The sequence below is a fragment of the Armigeres subalbatus genome, chromosome 2 (assembly GCF_024139115.2).
Source record: "Armigeres subalbatus isolate Guangzhou_Male chromosome 2, GZ_Asu_2, whole genome shotgun sequence".
NCBI lineage: Eukaryota > Metazoa > Arthropoda > Insecta > Diptera > Culicidae > Armigeres > Armigeres subalbatus.
The window spans coordinates 83,656,581-83,672,231 of NC_085140.1; the positions used below are offsets into that span (position 1 = coordinate 83,656,581).

General features: G+C 39.0%; 1 protein-coding gene and 2 non-coding genes across 14 annotated transcripts in view; all 3 read left to right on the forward strand.

Moving 5' to 3' along the window:
- Positions 1 to 15,651, forward strand: part of LOC134209556 (serine/threonine-protein kinase mig-15) — a 269,786-nt gene that overhangs the window by 156,246 nt on the left and 97,889 nt on the right. The window lies entirely within an intron of this gene.
- Positions 2,159 to 2,231, forward strand: Trnav-aac (transfer RNA valine (anticodon AAC)). The gene has a single exon. It is a non-coding gene; the product is annotated as a tRNA-Val (tRNA).
- Trnav-aac (transfer RNA valine (anticodon AAC)) lies at positions 3,861 to 3,933 on the forward strand. The gene has a single exon. It is a non-coding gene; the product is annotated as a tRNA-Val (tRNA).

A 15,651-nucleotide genomic window follows, 5' to 3' on the forward strand; every position in this document is an offset into this window, starting at 1 on the left:
AAACGCATTTTATTCTGTGTACCACAAAAGGCATGTTACACTTTTAAAACTGTCCAATAGATCTTTGATTACGTGTGTAGACCTTAATGCCAGACTTCAGAGAATTCTTGGATGACCATACCCACATGTCATGAACGCATTCTATTCTGTGTACCAAAAAGGGCATGTTCCATATTTAAAACTGGCCAATAGACATCTTTTTACGCGCTTAGACTACCGTCCAGGACAAAAAGTATTTAAAAAATCAGTAAAAAGTTATTTCTGAAGACTCTTCATAGGGGTAATGACGGCTTTGGCAGGTTTTGTTCTATTATTGGCAGGGGTTTTTTATGACTGATTATGCTCAAATTTGGCCCAAACATTCTTTGCATATCAAAGAATATTGTGGCCAAATTTCATAAAATTCGGTCGACAAAAACCCCCCTGCCAATAATAGAACAAAACCTGCCAAAGCCGTCTGTTCCCCTATATCTTTCTAAATAATTTCAAGGAAATATATTACAATTTAAATTTGGTAATATTTGAAACTACCTGACAGTTTTAACTTCATAATCGCTTAACTGTTTGACCCCTCCTCTTATTGCTGACGCCAAATTACCAATTAATCAACGCCAAAATTGCTGGTGCCTCACTAATACCAGAACTCTGGTTCCACCAGTGATTCTTCGGAATCTTTAAAGAATTTCCTTCAGAATACTAACAGATTTTTCAACATTGTCTCTAAAGTTGTCTCTTCGTAATCCCAAAAGGATTATTTTTGGAATCTCTTTGAAATCCAAAAAGGAATGTCTTCCAAAGGTGCCCCTTCAGAATTCAAAATGCACTGCCTTAGACATTCCGAAAGGATTCCTTTTGGAATCCCAAAATAATATCTTTTGGATTTAATTTAGAAAGTCGCGGATTTGGCGGATTGTATGTCGTTCAAAGTCTCTGGGGTCCCCAGTAGCCTTGCGAGCAACGGCGTAGGATTGCCAATCCGGAGATGGCGAGTTCGATTCCCGGTCCTGACTAGGATGTTTTCGGGTGGGAAACATTCTGGACACCCTGAGCATAGTGTTTCCTTTGTACTTGCCACACAAGATATTTACGCAAGCAATGGCGGGCATAGAATAGCTTTCAATTAATAACTGAGGAAACACTAATAGAATACTAAGTTGAAAAGCAGGCCAAGCTACAGTTGGAATGAAGAGCCATTGAAGAAGAAGATGTTGTTCAAAGAAACATTATCTCAATTTGTGTGATTTGTGTGATTTACGCCAATCGCCTTATTGTAAGACATTATTAATTGTGACCCTGTCGAGTCAATCAGCAATGACTCGTCCTCACAGATAATTACGTGAGGTCCCCAATAATTCACACTACTGCAAAATATGAAAGGAATGACTAGTGCAAACTTCCAGCGTTCTGGTACGGATTTCATAGCACTCACAGTACGTCTCCGCTTAGATTCCACTGCATGGTTAGGCACCGTTCCGACCAGCACAAAGATCCATTTTGTGCTGAGTTGTTTAATCTTGTGCTCGCGTAGAAGGTAGGAATTTGTTTTCGTCGTTTTTATCTCTGCGCCGGATCGCAGGAATGCCTTCTCACCTACTACTGTTCTCGACAGTGTGCAGTGATCTGAGTCATCCCTTTGCCCGCACCGCGACAGCATAAAGGGATTGGAGAAAAAGTGCTTGCAATTGCAGGTGCTATTTCGCTTCATACCTCCTCGAATACACAGCACCACCGCAACCGCACTCAGCGCTTACTGGTGGGAAACTGAGTCACCCGCCGTCAGCTGCACCGCTGCATGGCTCAGGGGGCGAAATAACAAGCATCTTTTAAAACAATTCAGAAAATGTATCATTGCCGCACCATCGCCACCGCCAGTTGATGAATGTTTCGCAATAGTTGCGTTGAATTGAAATCTCCTGCGGTGGCAATTGACGATAAATCTTCGATTACCTGTACGTAATATCCAAAGGCAACGCCTCTATATTGCGATGCATGTTGATGTACAGTATAATGTGAAACAAACGTCCATAAATTAGAGCGGGCACATTTTTCTTATAGATTATATGTAAGGGATTGGTATGTTCATAACATTTTTACAATATTGCTGTTCGAAGGACAAACGTCTGATGTACTACGAACCAACGCCAGACACTTATATGTGGTTTCCGTGGTGTAGTGGTTATCACATCCGCCTAACACGCGGAAGGCCCCCGGTTCGATCCCGGGCGGAAACACGTACTATTTTTTTAAATTTCCAGTCCAGTGTTGCTTACAGTGTTATTATTTGCTTCGACAGAACTTTAAATTAAATTTCTGCTTTCAATTCTTTCGTAAGTCGACATATAATGGTCATCAACACTGGATTATATCTGTTCAGTCCGGTATGCAGCCCACTATAGTCTGTCGTATTTTTTTACGTATTGGCTCATGTACTAGTACTAGTACTAATAATATATATAGTACTAATCAAAGAAATTTAAATTAACACAATAAAAGTTTAAAAAAATTCATGTTGCATTTTCAGCTTTATGTTGCACACACTTAGTTCATCTCGGCATTTTTTGATTCTTTTGCCGAGATCCACACAGCCGAGCGCTCGGTTCGTGCCTTTTTGCTGATATCTCAGCTGAAGAAGCAATTTGTTTACTGCGGCACTCAAAGGAGCCGCCGTAAGCATACGTCCATTCAGCCGATATTCCAGCTAATGAACTTTAACCGAGATTTGCCAAGATCGGTGGAAAATTTTAAGTGTGCATATCAGAATTCTTGCGACTTCGCTTTGAAAATGTCAAACGTCTTTTAATAATAAATAATCGTCGAATAACGCTTTATCATTAATTTAATCCATTTTATAATTTACAACACGGCCCCTTAAAACTATACACTAGGACTTTGGCACTATTAGTGTATATTAGCAGCCGCATATTACATTGTCCTTGGTGTCTCTATTCTGATTGACGAAAATGTTTGTTCTACATGGAGATCATTGTCACTCCATAAAACGATTAACGCAATTTGGTCGAAATAAGTCTTGTATGATTTGATTTGACCATTTATGACAAGTGTTTTGCTCGGATGTAATATCGGTAATCGGTAATATCCCGATTTTATTCGCCCACCACCTCTGGTAAATTTTGGGGTGAGAAAATAGGAAAATACGTGAACGGAACTCATAATTTCTTGTCTAAAACGCTTTCTAAATTCTTGACAAGTACTCAGATATGATATAAACCACAGGCGGTGAAAGCTATTTCATGAAAATTATTGTTGCTTGCGGTATTATTTACAAAAATACAATGAACGTAATCGTAATTTTTACATCAATATGAATTTAATAACCCTTATTTTTAAGCTTTCTTCCAAGTACAATCCCATATGTATAACGAACACGGATATTTTTCTGTAATTCTGAACTATCGAAAAAGTTTATTCCTCGACAACTCGGTTCATTCGTGACGTCATGCTTCAGTACCTATTCGAAATAGCGAAATCAAATCTAAAAATATCCACTTACAGTGTTTCGATTCAGAGACCTCCGCCCCTTCTCATGTGTATACACACCGACTTTGCTCTCGGTCTGTTGCTGCACGCTGGTGCACTCTATTTAGACCTCACCCCACCCTGCCGAATACTTTTTCTCACAGCAGCCAAAGCAAACCAAGACGTAAAGCAAAAACCGAAAGAAAAACATGACAACATGTTTTGGCTGCTGGTCGGTCATACTCCGTCTCTCTAATAGCGAACCGGCATGGCCTCACAGCAGCTGATTTATTGGCAGGGCTGTGTGGTGCAACTTGCGTTGAAATTTTCAAAAGCGAAACGATTCGATTTTGTTCGCTTTTGGTGCACTCTCTGTCAGCGCTGTTTCCGTGGTGTAGTGGTTATCACATCCGCCTAACACGCGGAAGGCCCCCGGTTCGATCCCGGGCGGAAACAGATAATCTTTTTGGATGTTGTTTGCTAGTTGTTAGTTAATTTAAATTCAGAAGCATAAAGTTTGAATGAAAAAGTTTTCTGTAGTGTAGCTAATTGTTTCGTTTGCAAACCCTTCCGATTTATGATCGTCTATCGACGGGAATTTATTCGTCTAGACTATGCGTCGGTGTCGTTTTGTCGCATCAGAAGTTAGAACCGTTTTACGACACAACACCGATGCCAGTGGGGTAGTCTCCGATTCGCGATTTCCACCCCAACTAGTCGTCAACTGGGTGGTTGGAGCGAAAATTCGATCCGAGGAAAATGCTATGAAAAATTAAACGCCTTTTGGAATTGTTAGGTAGTGATAGAAAGGAAAACCGACATAAGTGGATCGAGTGCGCTGTGCTGTGTTGGGTGAAAAGCTGGTTATGTCAGATGTTCCACTGGGGGTATATTACAGAAGCAAAAATTGAGACAAGACGATATTAAATATTCAGTGGCTAGCGGTTTGAATTGTGACACTTGTTTGGCGGCAGAAAATTGGGAGTCTTGCGAATATTGGATGTTTAGTAATTCTAGTCTAGTAAGTTTAGTAATTCTGAGTCTAGTCTAGTCTACACATACACTGCCAGTTCTAGACAGAATCCTTAAATATGACAGATTCGACTATAGCACTTTTCTTGTCATTATTTATGACTGAAGCACATCATAAATAGTTGACATACAAAAGTGGCCAGGCCTACCGCGCAGTGTTGGAGGTCATGGTGATCAAGCCTTAAATGAAAGATAATTGCATGTAGAACAACCCAAGATTCAACAAATAATTTAGAAGACCCGATAGAGTGACGACTTCTGAAAATTGAATCGTAATAATTCCGTCGGTATCGGCCCTAGCAGCTACTGGTCAACCGCAACGGTGGCGTCGTTGCGATATCAGGGGGGTTTATCGGCGGTGGATCCTGCAGAAAATTTATTTCCATCTACGGCGTCTGCAGCAAATTTTCTGCAAAGTACAAAACAGCACCGAATGGAATGAGGAATGATTTTCAGAGATTGATAGAGTAGATTTACCAGTTTTGGCTATAATTAGTGGTCATATCACGATAAAGTCGATTTCCAAGATATTTTCCCAAATAATGGCTGAAATTTGTTTCATAAAAGTTGAAGGATTCGAGAAACAGATAAACTTTTCAGTTTCCATGTAAACTGCAAACTGAAATTTTAAAACAAGTTAAAATGTACCAGTTATGGCCATAGTGTTCCTCAGTTGGCCATAGAGGTGAACCAGTTATGGATTAATGGTTATTTAGGCTTGAATAAAACACAAAAACCAATGTCTTCGGAAAGTGGGAAAATAATCAGTAAAATGATTTATAATCAATAACCATTGATTCAAATAAAAGGTTTAGCATTTTAAAATTCATGTTGATGGTTTCATGTTGCTATATTTTTTTCAAAAACATTCATGTTAATTTGAGTCGTAGAATCTGCCAAAAGGCATTACAAATTTCGTAAATCTGAAATAAGAAAGAAATTCAACACTTGGGAATATTTTTCAAGCATATCGATCACCTCAGTAATGATGTTTAAAGAACATAATGATACAGTTAGTAAAACCCCTTATCTACGACAATCGAGTTATGGAATAATAGATTAAGATGAATTCTCTGTCATCCGTCTATTCGATTCTGTAGTACTTTTCTTTATTACATTCACTGACCATGATGGTTTCAACCTTTTCGTTCCTGACGTCTGTTTTTAATGGCTTTCAAATATAAAAATTGCTGTAAAAACCACATTTGTTGACCGATCCCAATTTTGCCATTTCCTAAATTGAACCAAAATAACTTCAGGGTTTCACAAAACAATGTTGGTAATGATATTTTCAGTTCCTGCGCCACTCGGGCTCATTCTGGCCACATCGGCCATAATCCGACTTCAGTTGATTAAATTGCAATATTCTACGTTTGCCGATCATCAAACAGCACATTCTGAAGACTTTTGGGGCATTTCGGCATTTCGTGAAAAAACATGATTTTAGTAAAATTGGTAAAGCTTGAGATAAAAAAATAACACATCTCCAATTTTTTGACATAATAAAGAATATGAATTGCTCTTTCAAATGCCGTGTGAACATATTTTTTTTTTGGTCTGCCCTAACCGGAGATATCAACTTTTGAAACAAATGTAATTTTGACAGAAAAACGATTATAGCTTTTTATCGGAAAACATATTGAACATATTTACCCATCAAAAGTTGCATTTTTGAGCTCTAAATGTCACCCGGAGACGACTTTTTCGAGAAATTTAAATAAAAAAGTAGATCAAAAATACTGTTTTTTTTTGGTACATCCTAATCCAATTAGGTAAAGTTGCTCTAAATCAGCCAACTTAAGAGCTACAGTAAAGCGTTTTTAGCTAAATTTATTGGAATAAGCTGCGCTACAACTTTGTAGAACATTACATGTCAGAAAGGACTTTCCGAGGGAATTTCTGAAGTAATGTCGGAAGAGTTTATGAAGGCATTTCCGGCAAAATTTTTGGAGGAATTTCCGGAAGAACTTTGGGTCTTCAGTTCCCAGAAAAATGAATAAAAACCTCTTAAGAAATTTTCGAAGAAATCCCTACAGACATTTTCAGAATTTCCGAATGCATCCCAAAAGCAATTTTAGAAGGAATTTTCATAGAAATTTCTAAAGGAGTTTTGAATTAATTTTTGAAGACATTCCGAAAAAAAAACGAGCGGTGGGTAATGTTTTTAACATTATCGCGAATAGACGTAGGACTTGTATGAACGTAACGTATTTACATTTAACTTCTAACTTTTGGATCTATGGAGTTATTATTAGCAATTTGTTTATTCAAAACTTCTGGAAATAAAACTAATAATTAAGTACATAATTAGAATTGAATCATTTATTTGAGAAACTGCATAAGTCCATTTTAAACAATTTCGAGAAAACAACAAAAAACTGTTTTTGAACAAATTGGCACCGAACCTTTCGATTTCTTCGATACAGATCAATAGTTTTTGACAAAACTCAACATCCTGCTCATCAAAGTGCTCGACTTAAGTCGAGTCAAGTACGAGACACTGAAGACGGCCTTACTGTTGAGGTCGAAATACGTATCTGTCAAGATACAATTAAGTGGTGGAATTCAATGGGATTCACTCGTCTTATGACAAGTGAAGACATTCCACTAAAAAGCTCAACATAATTTTTCTTATCATGTTTTAATGTACGTTTCGTTTAGTACCAAGCACAACTCAACCTATGGTCAGTCATATGCCATGACTCCCGGGATCATGTGGATTATGAAACCAAATCTCTCTAATTCTATTCTTCTTCGTCCACCACCGCGGCCCTCGCTGCCTCAGCCATCATCGGCCTCTAGCCATGAACTCCAAGCGATGCGATGGGCGATTGCATCCATAGCAACCGACACGACTGCATCCAATAATCGTCAAGCACAGAATGACAAAAAATGCGCCCACTTCTTTCATGCATATTCGCAGACCCAACGGCAGTTCTACCGCTGGCGACTGCATGCTGTGTAGGTTAACACAACGAACGAACGAACGAAACGATAAATGCGCGAGCAAAATGCACGTCAGTACGCGCTGCTGTCACCAATTGTAATGACTCGCACACGGCAGGCACTACTTCTTTTATACACAAAGAAAATCTTGTGGTGGACCCGAAGGTCCATGACATACCGCATCCTGATGTCCGTGTTAGGAATAGACGGGATTGGATACATATGAATTTTTTGCTGGCTTTGCAAAAATTGAAGTTTTCAATAGCTCATCGTTAATATTGTTAAGTTTCATTAAAATAGCCAAATTGCTGGAGAGTGTCCGAGTCGATTGATATATAAATCTTAAAATTCCATCGAAAGATAAAGGCGCTAGTAACGTTCGAAATCTTCCCTTTCAGCGTAACGCTCTCGATTTCCAAAAATCTAAATGACACCCAGTATAGTAAAGAAAGACGTAAGTCCTACGTCAATAAAAGAAATGGAGAATGTTGTGAAGGAATTGCTAAGGGGAAATGTCCAAGAATTTCTTCCTTAAGCTACCTTCACCTATACCTATGATGTTAGTACACTCCGTGTTGTCCGGAGCAAAACCGAATGTAATTTCCAATTCCAGGTCGCCCATTCTTGGGCCGTCAGTCGTCAGTCTCCCTGCACGCTGGCCACACGTGCATCTTCCTCGATTGCACACAACCAGCGAGTGCGGGGTCTACCTCGGAGCCGACGTCCTCTTCCAGGTTTTCTACTAAACACGGCTTTTGCTGGTCTCTCTTCCGGTATACGCACTACATGTCCAGCCCACTGTAATCTGCCGTATTTTATCAGCCTGCCTATGTCTGCATTTTTGTACACTTGGTACAACTCGTGATTCATTCATTCGTTTGCGCCATTTACCATTTTCTACCACTCCGCCAAGTACTGAGCGCAGTATTTTCCGCTCAAACACTCCGAGAATTCAATAGTCTGCATCTTTTAACGCCCATGCTTCATAGCCGTTCTGGGCTAATGAACGAATGAACTATGTGTACAGTGCAAGTTTTGTCAGTATCTGTAGGTAGCTTCCTAAAGTTACCAAAGATTAACTGGAGAAATTTTCAAAGGTTTACATGGAGGAATTTTCTAGAAATAGCTTAAGGTAGTTTTGAAAGAATTCCTATGGGGGATTTCAGGAAAAAATGTCAAGTAACTACCTAATTACTCTTAGAGGAATTTCTAAAAAAAATCCGAAGGAGTTACCAAAAGATATATCCTTTGTAACCTAATTAAATAATGAAATAGTTTCCGATGGAGCAACTTATTGAATTTTCGAAAGAAAAAAACATAAAAAACAACAAACACTCTGAAAGAATTTCGGAAAGACCTCATTAGGGCATTTTCGAAGGAATTTCTGCATGAAGTCCTGGAAGAATTCCCAGAGAATGTTATGAAGGAATTGCTGGAAGTAGTTCTGGAGAAATTCCTAAGGGAAACTTCGAAGAAATCTCTTATGCAATATCCGGAAGAAAATCATGGAATAATTGCCGAAGAAATTTCATAAGGTTTTGTTTATCATATTCAAAAATTGATTTCAAGATAAAAATTAGTTATACTGGACACGAAACTGGAAAAACATTCACTGTAGGAATTTAATTATTTTAATTATTTAATTATATGGTTTGCAGGACGATTTGCGGACCCTCCGCAGACTGCGTGGTTGGCGAAGTGCAGCCATGGACCGAGCTGAATGGAGAAGACTTTTATGTGCAGCACAGGCCACTCCGGCCTTAGTCTGATAATAAATAAATATATGGTTTGCAAAATAAGTCAACTGTCCTAATAGCACAAATAAAAAAAAACAAAGAAAACTGTTTAAATAAAGGCTGGTTGATTTTAATAAATAAAAAATAAATATTGTCAATATAATTAAGTACTACTTAACTTGAAATTCCTGAACTGCTCAATAAGTATATTTTTGTCAGTGTTCAATGTGCTCCTGTCATAGTAGGCTGCAACGCTCATTTATATACGGAAATACTAGGTGATCGTTTTCGCTCAAAACGTTGCTTTCGTTGCTTTATTCAGCTGTTTCCATTGACTAAAGTGAAAATAAATAGTGAATCAAACGCTATTGTTGCAAACAACGATCGATACAAGTGAGTAGTTGCATAAAATGGTTTTAGAAATTTTGAATAGGGCAGAGTTCAATTCCCGGTACAGGCTCAAAAAACAAAGATAGTAACATTATTTTGCTAAAACTACTGCGTATTCGTGCATGCTAAATCGAGTATTTACGATGCAGCTAGTTGACATTGTATTTAAAGATGTAATTGTGGCTTTAAAGGGTTCTGCCGATGCGCAATAGCCTGCCGGGAATACTTGCCGATACCCTGTATATGTTAATGAGAAAAGTAACTATTAAAGAAAATACTAGTTTGCTTTCAACATTTTAATTGAATATTTGTTTCCCAAACTATTTTAAATGATGTTCTAAATATAGTGGAACTTGATAGACGTAATTTGTTCTTACTTTGGAGTAACACTGACGGAAAAGGTAGAGATAAAAAACGAGCAGTTTACACACACATCCTGTTTAAGTATGGAGTTGACCCCGAAACTTCTTCGAAAATTGCTTCAAAAATCGAAAGAGCTTCAGGGAAGCTTTGTGACTATTTTCAAAGGCTTTGGACGAAGCATGGTCGCTCTTTACATAAGATCTATGCAAGCCATTCTAAGTATTTTGATTCACCTTTCAAGTTGCCAAATACAGTGCTTTCGTGCTTCAGAACAACAAAAGCTGGTAGAAAATCAGTTGCTTTTGAGCAAAGTAATATCATATCCAAAAGACGAAAAACTGCTATTATCCGAAATAACTTTCAAGTAAATGAACTCACATTTGCAACTGAGATGAAGTTAAGAGAAGCTAATCAGAGGGATGCAGCTAAGATTTTTCAAGAAGCTACGCAAACAACACCGTCACGTGCTACCAAAATGAGGAAGTCTTGGAACAAAGACATAGAATGTCCACTATACAAGTATACTGATTTACAAGCATTAGCATTGATCGTGGATGCCAATCTTTCAACGAAACAATACAAAAAAATTCAATCGGGTGCAAAACATCGAAACGCAAACATCTATCCTGCGTATGATAAGGTGTTAGCAGCTAAAAAGCGTTGTTATCCAGCGGACGAGTACATCAGTAACAGATACTGAAATCGATATTAAACTGCAGTCGTTACTAGATATTACTTCTGAGCGAATTATTGATGTAAACGAGCAAAAACTGAACAGCTTCACGAATGAAGAGTTACTTGAAGTAGAAATGACGATAAAATATGGTATGGATGGAAGCACGGGAAATTCGGAATATAACCAACAATTTGAGAACGACGATGGATCAAAGAGTGATGCAAGCATCTTCATGTCATCGCTCGTTCCGATAATAGCGGAATCAAATAATAAAGTTCTATTTCAAAATCCTCGCCCCTCGTCTACACGGCTTTGCCGGCCTATACTTATTCAGTTTTCAGCCGAATATCGATCATTTGAAACCAACGGAGATTGTAAAGAATGGCCGTAACATTCGAATTTCCTACAAATTGTTATTAACCATGGTCGATGGAAAGGTATGCTCATCGCTTACCGAAACAAAATCAGCAGCAAGATGTTACATTTGTAACGCCAAGCCAACGGAGATGAACGATCTTAAGGCTGTGCAAAAGCTTCGAATAGAGACTGACAACTATAAATTTGGATTAAGTACTCTACATGCATGGATCAGATTCATGGAATATTTGTTGAAAGTAGTCATCATTCAACGCTGCGGGTCAATATTGCAGGTTATGGCATCTGTGCTGAAAGTTAATATTGGTGCATTCGACGCTTTTTGTAAAGAGACCGCACGCTTGTGCGTTACTTCGTATCCATGGTATTATCTTCCTGCAAGTGTGCACAAAGTTCTCATTCACGGATCGGCGGTAATAGATTACTTCTTAATCCCGATTGGACAACTCTCCGAAGAAGCTCAGGAGGCGAAGAACAAAGAATGGAAAAGGTAAAAATATATATGCTTGAGTAAGTATCATACTTTCTTCACACAATTTTAATCATATAGATACCGAGAGAACCACACTCGAAAGATTTCCCGGCAGAGCGCTAATGTGGACCTGCTGCACTGGCTGCTTCTGTCTTCAGATCCAGCAGTGACTGAAACTCGTGGATGGCCTAAAAAAGCTATCAACATACTGTCAAAAGATGCGAAAGACCTTCTCATTGAATCTGATGCTCAAGAATCATCGGATAGCGAGTGTGAATAATAAAGGTAATTACTGAAATTTGCAGAGAAACGATGTCCCCACCTTTAAATATAGAGACAAATCTTCTTCTTCTTCTATATACATAAAAATGAATTTCTGTCTGTCTGAACCTTATAGACTCCGAAACTACTGAACCGATCGACGTGAAAATTTTTATGCAGAGGTTTTTGGGGCCGGGGAAGGTTCTTAAGATGGTTCAAACCCCTCCCACCTTTGGAAAGGGGGGGTCCCATACAAATGAAGCAGAAATTTCTGCATAACTCGAGAACTAAGCATAGAATAGATCAATTTTAGGCGAAACGAAGTTCGTCGGGTTTGCTAGTGTATAATAAAAATAAGTACAACAAGAATTTATATTTGAAAACATTTTTAGAAACAGAAACTATGTGCTGCAATGAGCTCTATTCGGTTGCACTTTAGTGGTAGTATTGGGCATTTTTTTGTGTATAACATATCCTACTCACTCTTGCCTTAAACAGTTATTAAATTTTAGTTGTAGCAGAAAGCGCTGTTGAGAACATAAACATTGTATTTCATTTTTGACGAGAAGAATTTTTTTAACTAACTTCTAGGAGGGTTAACCATTAAAAATTGTATTTCAAAAGAAGCGTCTTTTCATCCCTAAGAACTTCTTAGAAGAGACCGAACCTTCAAATTATAAGGTTTATAAGTAATTCAGGTTTGATCGGTAAGTCGAGTGTTTCGAACTCCAATACAATGTAACATACCTTACCCACTCTTGCCTACAAGGGGTTTCACATGTCAGTTATTGCAGAGAGCCAGGACTTCCAGATGCCCCCTGAACCAACTGCGCCATTTTGCGCCGAAAGGAGTTACTTAAGGTAAAAGTTAGCCTAAAAAAATAGAAAAACTTAAATAACTTTTTTAGTTTAAAAGGTAGAAACTCTCTACAGTAATCAAAATGCGTATTTTGTTGACCCGAATAACTTTGTAGAAGATCACGAAAATGTAAAAAAAAAATGGTTGAAAAGTATAATTAAAAAAACTGTTTTTAAAGGGGTCATCCTCGGATAACGTTCATATTTCGATACCTTGAATAGATAGAGCTTCGGAATGTTCTACGAAGTTTCTCGCAATGTCGAACTCTACACCTCTTCTGAAGAAATCAATTCTCTATTTATGTTATTGGCGAAAAGAAAAGTTTTATCTCACTTGTAGGTGGATTAATCATTAATTTCATTACATCAAAAGATGCGTCTTTTCATGCCTAAAAACTTTGTAGAAGATACCAAACGTCTAAAACCAACGGTTTCAAAGTTATTCAATTTTGATCGTGAATTCGACGAAATCGAACACTGTGCTATGGGATCCAGAAGAAACTGCGGTCAAAAAAGATTCGCCACCGCACCAAATGTGTCATGTAAAAGACGCTAATAAGACCGGTTGCCCTCTACGGACATGAAACATGGACAATGCTCGAGGAGGACTTGCAAGCACTCGGAATATTCGAGAGACGGTCGTCTAGGACCATCTTTGGCGGTGTGCAAGAAGCGCTACGGCAAACCCAGTATCCAGAAGGGTTGCTAAAGCCGGAAGGATACGATGGTCAGGACATGTTGCAAGAATGCCGGACAAAAACCCTGCAAAGATGGCGTTCGCTTCCGATCCGGCATATACGAGACGGCGTGGAGCGCTGCGAACGAGGTGGGCCGACCGGGTACAGAACGACTTGTGCGTGGGGCGCATTCGAGGATGGAGAGTTGCGGCCTCGAACCGTGTATTGTGGGGTCAAATTGTTGATTCAGTGTTATCTGTTTAGATGTAAGCTAAATAAATAAAATGAATAGTATAAGAAATATTTAACCAATCTACGCGTAATACCCTCTATACAATAGAGAACAAGTAGATTTCCCAATAATGCATAAGAAAATCTTAAGAAACAGAAGTGGGAAGGAAATTATTTAATTATTGTTCCAACTATGGCCATAACTAGTGCTATGGCCACGATCGATACACCTACCCTAACTCTTTTAGGATCGAAATCTTGATCAAAATTGATATTCCTGAAAAGAACTGTTTGGAATTCGAAATATGATACATAAACGGCGAGGCTCCGATTCTGTCTTATTTCTTCTAGCTTACATGCCCGTATACTTTCGAATGCTTGCAGGCGTTCGGCTTGACGGTTTAACTCTTTCGGGACGAATGAGTCATATATGCCAAGCGTTTTTGGATTGGATGTGCAAAATCACAGAGGAGTGCTAGGTCCCCACTTTCGTCAGCAAAAATGTTTATTGGAGGTCAAGTTTGTCTATACCCTGAAGACCCATTCATATATCCAAAACTTTGGGAAGATTTCGTATATGAGAGCATGCAGGTGACTCCGAAATGTTTGGATTCTATAGGAAATTCTATAGGATTCTATAGGAAAACGAGTTGCTCAAGATTCTCTGCACCATGCAAACCCAATTTTCTTGGATACGAGATGTTCAAGGTACCGCAAAACGTTATCAAATTCCACACAGTGGATATTTTTACGCAGTTCGTTGATTACGGCCTTCGAATTTACCAAAATATTGAGTTTGGGGACAAACATCATCTTCAATGTGTAAGGACTGGTGACCCAAAAAGCAGTACCAGCGCGACCATGTACGAATGTGGTTCACTTAATGAATATGTAGGAAATTGTTGACGTGATACCCGCTTTGATGGAAGTCGACGGGTCATCTAAACTTCCACGAGAAATCACAGTGATGTTCGGTTTCGGGTAGGGAGAGGGGCGTTCGTTTTGGTAAACGTATTAAATATTTCTTTAATATTGCGAGATTGTTCTGCGTGTTCAAGGAAACATGATCAAACGGGCACTCGTATTTGAAAAAATCGGAGTAGATAAAATTTATAAAAAACTATTCTCAAGGAGACGTTTCATAATTTTACGACTTTCTCTCATAGTTATTAATCAGAATAGCTGGAATTAGAGTACAGTATGACAAATTTTACTTCGTAACATACTGCTTCAAGGTGACCTACCCGGTACTACAAATTTATGTAATAGCATTCAAATCAAATTACTGCGCAGATTCCCCATCTTGACCATGTTGTATAAGAATAACGCCCGATGTCATATTTAACTTCCACCACTGTTGTTACCCTACGTGGCGATATTTCTACCACTCAAAACTAAATTTTTGTATAGCTATCCCTTTCCAGCTATCAAACTACTCAATTACGCCGCACCGTTCCCTAATTGAAAGCACTTTGAATCGCCATCTTCGACGATCACTAATAAGCGATAACGACGTCGGCGGTCTCACCATCGATCTCTCGGAAAGAAGTTTGGTTTTCCCGCTGATAGCTGGATTGGATGGTCGGTCGGCCGCCCGCCAGGGAAAGTGAAAACTTTTTGATTGCATACTATTTAGTCAATGGAATAATAACAAAGTGCAAGTAATAACAACAACGCGTTGGTTAGGCTATTACCTGCTGCTGCTACTAAGTTGTGAGCTCGCATGGGAACGGAATTACGAGGTTGATTAGCTCGTTACTAAACTCTTGTAATGGAGATGGTGCACCGGGGGAGGAGCTTTTCGTTTTCGCTTTCGTTCAGCGCCGACTGACTCTCTGGCGTGGTCTGGTTCGGTGGAGCTTTTCCGTCTCAGCAGCTTGCATTCGAATGGCCGGGTCGGGTTTCGCTATGATTGTGGGAAGATTCACCAGAGCTTAGCCATAAACCGCAATCGTGTTGCATCGAGCGTGCATTGTTGTTGTGGCTGCTACTTCAGCTGATGATGGATGGGTGGATTCAACTTTTCTCGAGTAGGTAATTATGATAATGGGAGAGGGGTATCGGGTGGCATGAAAGAAGGCGGGTGGGGGTTTTTGACGAGGTCGTTCGAAACGGAAACAATTTCTCCATTGCGGTTAATGTCAATTGTTGCGGTTG